The following is a 9,133-nucleotide window of genomic DNA, read 5'->3' on the forward strand; positions in this document are numbered from 1 at the left end:
TGAATAACCATCACTAGCACATTAGAGGCTGCTGCCTGTAGACATAGACTAGAAATCACTGGCGACTTTAAGAAATGGAACACTAGTCACTTTAATAATGTTTACATATCTTGCATTACTCATCTCATAAGTACAGTGGGGAGAACAAGTATTTGATACACTGCCGATTTTGCAGGTTTTCCTACTTACAAAGCATGTAGAGGTCTGTAATTTTTATCATAGGTACACTTCCACTGTGAGAGACGGAATCTAAAACAAAAACCCAGAAAATCACATTGTATGATTTTTAAGTAATTAATTTGCATTTTATTGCATGACATAAGTACTTGATCACCTACCAACCAGGAAGAATTCCGGCTCTCTTTTTCTTTAAGAAGCCCTCCTGTTCTCCACTCATTACCTGTATTAACTGCACCTGTTTGAACTTGTTACCTGTATAAAAGACACCTGTCCACACACTCAATCAGACAGACTCCAACCTCTCCACAATGGCCAAGACCAGAGAGCTGTGTAAGGACATCAGGAATAAAATTGTAGACATGCACAAGGCTGGGATGGGCTACAGGACAATAGGCAAGCAGCTTGGTGAAAAGGCAACAACTGTTGGCGCAATTATTAGAAAATGGAAGAAGTTCAAGATGACGGTCAATCACCCTCGGTCTGGGGCTTCATGCAAGATCACACCTCGTGGGGCATCAATGATCATGAGGAAGGTGAGGGATCATCCCAGAACTACACGGCAGGACCCGGTCAATGACCTGAAGAGAGCTGGGACCACAGTCTCAAAGAAAACCATTAGTAACACACTACGCCGTCATGGATTAAAATCCTGCAGCGCACACAAGGTCCCCCTGCTCAAGCCAGCGCATGTCCAGGCCCGTCTGAAGTTTGCCAATGACCATCTGGATGATCCAGAGGAGGAATGGGAGAAGGTCATGTGGTCTGATGAGACAAAAATAGAGCTTTTTGGTCTAAACTCCACTCGCTGTGTTTGGAGGAAGAAGAAAGATGAGTACAACCCCAAGAACACCATCCCACCGTATTGAGGGGAGGATGGATGGGGCTATGTATCGCGAGATCTTGGCCAACAACCTCCTTCCCTCAGTAAGAGCATTGAAGATGGGTCATGGCTGGGTCTTCCAGCATGACAACGACCCGAAACACACAGCCAGGGCAACTAATGAGTGGCTCCGTAAGAAGCATCTCAAGGTCCTGGAGTGGCCTAGCCAGTCTCCAGACCTGAACCCAATAGAAAATCTTTGGAGGGAGCTGAAAGTCCGTATTGCCCAGCGACAGCCCCGAAACCTGAAGGATCTGGAGAAGGTCTGTATGGAGGAGTGGGCCAAAATCCCTGCTGCAGTGTGTGCAAACCTGGTCAAGACCTACAGGAAACGTACGATCTCTGTAATTGCAAACAAAGGTTTCTGTACCAAATATTAAGTTCTGCTTTTCTGATATATCAAATACTTATGTCATGCAATAAAATGCAAATTAATTACTTAAAAATCATACAATGTGATTTTCTGGATTTTTGTTTTAGATTCTGTCTCTCACAGTTGAAGTGTACCTATGATAAAAATTACAGACCTCTACATGCTTTGTAAGTAGGAAAACCTGAAAAATCAGCAGTGTATCAAATACTTGTTCTCCCCACTGTATATACTGTATTCTATACTATTCTACTGTATCTTAGTCCATGCCGCTCTGTCATTGCTCGTCCAAATCTGTCATTGCTTGTCCATATATGTATATATTCTTAATTCCATTCCTTACTTAGATTTTTGTGTATATTACTTGTTAGATATTACTGCACTGTCGGAGCTAGAAGCACAAGCATTTCGCTACACCTGCAATAACATCTGCTAAACATGTGGATGTGACAAATACAATATGATTTGATTTATACACGTTAGCTGTTCCATTCAGCTATTCCATTCATACATAAGTAGCCAATCAGAGCAACACAATACATAATCCCATTACAGAGATCCTCCTGTACAGTATGTGGTATGAGCCCAGCTACAGCGTAACCTGTTAATAGGCATTCTATAATTAGACGGGCAGCTTCTGAGAACGTGATCGGCTTGTTTAGATGGACAGATGCCAGATTAATTCCAGGTAAATGGATAAATGAAGATTTCCGGTAAACACCAGGCCATCATGGACATGGATAAAGGGTACTGTTCAGGATATTTTAGTGCAGTGAGTGAGAGGGAGGAGAAGAAAGGAGAGGGAGGAGAAGAAAGGAGAGGGAGGTGAAAAAGAGGGAGGCAGGTGAGGCCAGAGAGTTGTTGTGAAGTAAACACCCATGTGGGGGTGTCCATGACTGATCTTGTTTGAACCATTAAGAAATTATTATACAAAACGGTGACATCAAGAATATCGTAGCCCCGTGTAGCTCAGTTGGTAGAGCATGGCGCTAGCAACGCCAGGGTTGTGGGTTCGTTTTCCAACGGGGGGCCAGTATGAAAAAAAAAAAAAAGACTCCCCAAAAAAATGTAGGCACTCATGATATGATGTTTTCTATAGTGTAATGATGTCATGTCATAGTATGGTGAATGTCAAGAGTTAGTAGAAAATGGGTTTGGTGACAGGAAGTCTACATTCCATTATGACAAAGGAGATTACTGATGTTTAGGATAGTACGAGGGATGGTGTACTGGCTTGGGTCAAAGGGTAATAGCAACAGAGAAAGGGATATGATGATAATCAGATGTTGGGGGAACGTTGTAACAGTGTGTGTATATAAGAGAGACTGAATCTTTGTTCTGGATAGAGAGCTAGAGGAGAGAGGCTGGGCTATGTCCCAGTGTTCTGGATAGAGAGGTAGAGGAGAGAGGCTGGGCTATGTCCCAGTGTTCTGGATAGAGAGGTAGAGGAGAGAGGCTGGGCTATGTCCCAGTGTTCTGGATAGAGAGCTAGAGGAGAGAGGCTGGGCTATGTCCCAGTGTTCTGGATAGAGAGCTAGAGGAGAGAGGCTGGGCTATGTCCCAGTGTTCTGGATAGAGCTAGAGGAGAGAGGCTGGGCTATGTCCCAGTGTTCTGGATAGAGAGGTAGAGGAGAGAGGCTGGGCTATGTCCCAGTGTTCTGGATAGAGAGGTAGAGGAGAGAGGCTGGGCTATGTCCCAGTGTTCTGGATAGAGAGCTAGAGGAGAGAGGCTGGGCTATGTCCCAGTGTTCTGGATAGAGAGGTAGAGGAGAGAGGCTGGGCTATGTCCCAGTGTTCTGGATAGACAGCTAGAGGAGAGAGGCTGGGCTATGTCCCAGTGTTCTGGATAGAGAGGTAGAGGAGAGAGGCTGGGCTATGTCCCAGTGTTCTGGATAGAGAGGTAGAGGAGAGAGGCTGGGCTATGTCCCAGTGTTCTGGATAGAGAGCTAGAGGAGAGAGGCTGGGCTATGTCCCAGTGTTCTGGATAGAGAGCTAGAGGAGAGAGGCTGGGCTATGTCCCAGTGTTCTGGATAGAGATCTAGAGGAGAGAGGCTGGGCTATGTCCCAGTGTTCTGGATAGAGAGCTAGAGGAGAGAGGCTGGGCTATGTCCCAGTGTTCTGGATAGAGAGCTAGAGGAGAGAGGCTGGGCTATGTCCCAGTGTTCTGGATAGAGAGCTAGAGGAGAGAGGCTGGGCTATGTCCCAGTGTCTGTTAGAAACTAACATGTACATATTAAATATCTTACATGAACTCCTCATCTAAGTATCTAAGTACCTCCTTACATTCGTAATTACTTGATACCCTAGAAACTCATCATAACACTCACTAACTGTAAGTCGCTCTGGATAAGAGCGTCTGCTAAATGACTAAAATGTAAAAAATGTAAATGTATTGGACATGATACATCAAGAACACTGTTGTCAGTTATATTCAAATCAAATCAAATCAAATTGTATTTGTCACATACACATGTTTAGAAGATGTTATAGCGAGTGTAGCGAAATGCTTGTTCTTCTAGCTCCGACAGTGCAGTAATATCTAACAAGTAATATCTAACAATTACATAACATATACCCAATACACACAAACAAGTAAGGAATGGGATTTAAGAATATATGGACAAGCAATGACAGAGCGGCATGGACTAAGATACAGTAGAATATTATAGAATAGAATACAGTATATACATATGAGATGAGTAGTGCAAGATATGGAAACATTATTAAAGTGACTAATGTTCCATTTCTTAAAGTGGCCAGTGATTTCAATAGGCAGCAGCAGCCTCTAATGTGCTAGTGATGGCTATTTAACAGTCTGATGGCCTTGAGATAGAAGCTGTTTTTCATTCTCTCGGTCCCAGCTTTGATGCACCTGTACTGACCTCGCCTTCTGGATGATAGCGGGGTGAACAGGCAGTGGCTCGGGTGGTTGATGTCCTTGATGATCTTTTTGGCCTTCCTGTGACATCGGGTGCTGTAGGTGTCTTGGAGGGCTGGTAGTTTGCCCCCGGTAATGCGTTGGGCAGACCTCACCACCCTCTGGAGAGCCCTGCGGTTGTGGGCGGTGCATTTGCCGTCCCAGTCGGTGATACAGCCGACAGGATGCTCTCAATTGTGCATCTGTAAAAGTTTGTGAGGGTTTTAGGTGCCAAGCCAAATTTCTTCAGCCTCCTGCGGTTGAAGAGGGTCTGTTGCGCCTTCTTCAACACACTGTCTGTGCTTAAGCTTTCCACCTTCTCCACTGTGGTCCCGTTGGTGTGGATAGGGGGTGCACCCTCTGCTGTTTCCTGAAGTCCACGATCATCTTCTTTGTTTTGTTGACGTTGAGTGAGAGGTTATTTTCCTGGCACCACACTCCCAGAGCCCTCACTTCCTCCCTGTAGGCGGTCTCGTCATTGTTGGTAATCAGGCCTACTACTGTTGTGTCGTCTGCAAACTTGATGAGTTAGAGGCGTGCTTGGCCACGCAGTCATGGGTGAACAGGGAGTACAGGAGGGGGCTGAGCACGCACCCTTGTGGGGCCCCAGTGTTGAGGATCAGCGAAGTGGAGGTGTTGTTTCCTACCTTCACCACCTGGGGCCGGCCCGTCAGGAAGTCCAGGACCCAGTTGCACAGGGCGGGTTCAGACCCAGGTCCTCGAGCTTAATGATGAGCTTGGAGGGTACTATAGTGTTGAATGCTGAGCTATAGTCAATGAAAAGCATTCTTACATAGATATTCCCTTAAAACAAGTCAAAATGAGGCTCAGTAGTGTGTGTGGCCTCCACGTGCCTGTATGACCTCCCTACAACGCCTGGGCATGCTCCTGATGAGGTGGCGGATGGTCTCCTGAGGGATCTCCTCCCAGACCTGGACTAAAGCATCCGCCAACTCCTGGACAGTCTGTGGTGCAACGTGGCGTTGGTGGATGGAGCGAGACATGATGTCCCAGATGTGCTCAATTGGATTCAGGTCTGGGGAACGGGCGAGCCAGTCCATAGCATCAATGCCTTCCTCTTGCAGGAACTGCTGACACACTCCAGCCACATGAGGTCTAGCATTTTCTTGCATTAGGAGGATCCCAGGGCCAGCATATGGTCTCACAAGGGGTCTGAGGATCTCATCTCGGTACCTAATGGCAGTCAGGCTACCTCTGGCGAGCACATGGAGGGCTGTGCGGCCCCCCAAAGAAATGCCACCCCACACCATGACTGACCCACCGCCAAACCGGTCATGCTGGAGGATGTTGCAGGCAGCAGAACATTCTCCACGGCGTCTCCAGACTCTGTCACATCTGTCACGTGCTCAGTGTGAACCTGCTTTCATCTGTGAAGAGCACAGGGCGCCAGTGGCGAATTTGCCAATCTTGGTGTTCTCTGGCAAATGCCATACGTCCTGCACAGTGTTGGGCTGTAAGCACAACCCCCACCTGTGGACGTCGGCCCCTCATACCACCCTCATGGAGTCTGTTTCTGACCGTTTGAGCAGACACATGCACATTTGTGGCCTGCTGGAGGTCATTTGCAGGGCTCTGGCAGTGCTCCTCCTGCTCCTCCTTGCACAAAGGTGGAGGTAGCAGTCCTGCTGCTGGGTTGTTGCCCTCCTACGGCCTCCTCCACGTCTCCTGATGTACTGGCCTGTCTCCTGGTAGCGCCTCCATGCTCTGGACACTACGCTGACAGACACAGCAAACCTTCTTGCCACAGCTCGCATTGATGTGCCATCCTGGATGAGCTGCACTACCTGAGCCACTTGGGTGGGTTGTAGACTCCGTCTCATGCTACCACTAGAGTGAAAGCACCGCCAGCATTCAAAAGTGACCAAAACATCAGCCAGGAAGCATAGGAACTGAGAAGTGGTCTGTAGTCACCACCTGCAAAACCAGTCCTTTATTAGGGGGTGTCTTGCTAATTGCCTATAATTTCCACCTGTTGTCTATTCCATTTGCACAACAGCATGTGAAATGTATTGTCAATCAGTGTTGCTTCCTAAGTGGACAGTTTGATTTCACAGAAGTGTGATTGACTTGGAGTTACATTGTGTTGTTTAAGTGTTCCCTTTATTTTTTTGAGCAGTGTATATTCCCCTTTATTACTTTCCAACCCTGCCACCCTTTCCCCACTTGGAGTAAACTAGTGAACAACAACGCCTATGCCTCTACTTCCAGCCCATACCCACTATCTACATTTTATGGACACAGTCAATTTTACAGTAATTTCATTCCGGGACTCTAACCCGGACGCTCATAAGAAATCAAGCTATGCCCTCCGACGAACCATCAAACAGGCAAAGAGTCAATACAGGACTAAGATTGAATCGTACTACACCGGCTCTGACGCTCGTCGGATGTGGCAGGGCTTGAAAACTATTACAGACTCCAAAGGGAAGCACAGCCGCGAGCTGCCCAGTGACACAAGCCTACCAGATGAGCTAAACCACTTCTATGCTCGCTTCGAGGCAAGCAACACTGAACCATGCAAGAGAGCATCAGCTGTTCCAGATGACTGTGTGATCATGCTCTCCGTAGCCGATGTGGGCAAGACCTTTAAACAGGTCAACATTCACAAGGCCGCAGGGCCAGATGGATTACCAGAACATGTACTCAGAGCATGCGCTGACAAACAGGAAAGTGTCTTCACTGACATTTTTCAACCTCTCCCTGACCCAGTCTGTGATACCCACATGTTTCAAGCAGACCACCATAGTCCTCGTGCCTAGGAAAGTGAAGGTAACCTGCCTAAATTACTACCGACCCGTAGCACTCACATCTGTAGCCATGAAATGCTTTGACAGGCTGGTCATGGCTCACATCAACACCATCATCCCAGAAACCTTAGACGCAGTCCAATTCGCATAACGCCCCAACAGGTCCACAGATGACGCAATCTCTATGGCACTCCACACTGCCCTTACCCACCTGGACAAAAGGAACACCTATGTGAGAATGCTGTTCATTGACTACAGCTCAGCGTTCAACACCAGTGCCCTCCAAGCTCCTCACTAAGCTAAGGACCCTGGGATTAAACACCTCCCTCTGCAATTGGATACAGGACTTTCTGACGGGCCGCCCCCAGGTGGTGAGGGTTGGCAACAACACCTCCGCCACGCTGACCCTCAACACGGGGCCCCCACAGGGGTAAGTGCTTAGTCCCCTCCTGTACTCCCTGTTCACCCACGACTGTGTGGCCGCACACGACTCCAACACCATCATTAAGTTTGCTGACGACACGACAGTGGTAAGCCTGATCACCGACGACGATGAGACAGCCTATAGGGAGGAGGTCAGAGACCTGGCAGTGTGGTTCCAGGACAACAACCTCTCCCTCAATGTCAGCAAGACAAAGGAGCTGATCGTGGACTGCAGGAAACGGAGGGCCGCCATTCACATCACCGGGGGCTGTAGTGGAGACGGTCGAGATCTTCAAGTTCTTTGGTGTCCACATCACTAAGGATCTATCATGGTCCAAACACACCAACACGGTCATGAAGAGTGCATGACAACGCCTCTTCCCCCTCAGGATGCTGAAAATATTTGGCATGGGCCCTCAGATCCTCAAAAGGATATACAGCTGCACCATTGAGAGTGTTGACTGGCTGCATCACCGCTTGGTATGGTAACTGCTCGGCATCCGACCGCAAGGCGCTACAGAGGATAATGTGTATGGCCCAGTACATCACTGGGGCCGAGCTCCTTGCCAAACCAGGACCTCTATACCAGGCGGTGTCAGAGGAAGGCCCTAAAAATGTTGAAAGACTCCAGCCACCAAGTCACATTCTGTTCTCTCTCCTACCGCATGGCAAGCAGTACTGGAGCGCCAAGTCTGGAACCAAAAGGCTCCTGAACAACTTCAACCCCAAAGCCATAAGACTGCTGAACAGTTAATTAAATGGATACCCGGACTTTCTGCTTTCACCCCCTACCTACATTTACATGTACTTCAATCAATCACCTCAACTACCTACATGTACAGTTGAAGTGGGAAGTTTCCATACACCTTAGCCAAATACATTTAAACTCAGTTTCTCACAATTCCTGACGTTCATCCTTGTAGAAATTCCCTGTCTTAAGTCAGTCAGGATCACCACTTTATTTTAAGAATGTGAAATGTCAGAATAATAGTAGAGAGAATTATTTATTTCAGCTTTGATTTATTTCATCACATTCCCAGTGGGTCAGAAGTTTACATACACTCAATTAGTATTTGGTAGAATTGCCTTTAAATTGTTTAACTTAGGTCAAACGTTTCGGGTAGCCTTCCACAAGCTTCCCACAATAAGTTGGGTGAATTTTGGCCCATTCCTCCTGACAGAGCTGGTGTAACTGAGTCAGGTTTGTAGGCTTTTTCAGTTCTGCCCACACATTTTCTATAGGATTGAGGTCAGGGCTTTGTGATGACCTCTCCAATACCTTGACTTTGTTGTCCTTAAGCCATTTTGCCACAACTTTGGAAGTATGCTTGGGGTCATTGTCCATTTGGAAGACCCATTTGCGACCAAGCTTTTTTTTATTTTTTTTGTCATTTAGCAGACGCTCTTATCCAGAGCGACTTACAGTTAGTGAGTGCATACATTTTCATACCCCCGTGGGAAAAGAACCCACAACCCTGGCGTTGCAAGCGCCATGCTCTACCAACTGAGCTACAGCTTTAACTTCCTGACTGATGTCTTGAGACATTGCTTCAATATATCCACATAATTTTCCTTCCTCATGATGCCATCTATTT

This window comes from Coregonus lavaretus (assembly GCF_964263955.1).
Source record: "Coregonus lavaretus genome assembly, chromosome: 23".
NCBI lineage: Eukaryota > Metazoa > Chordata > Actinopteri > Salmoniformes > Salmonidae > Coregonus > Coregonus lavaretus.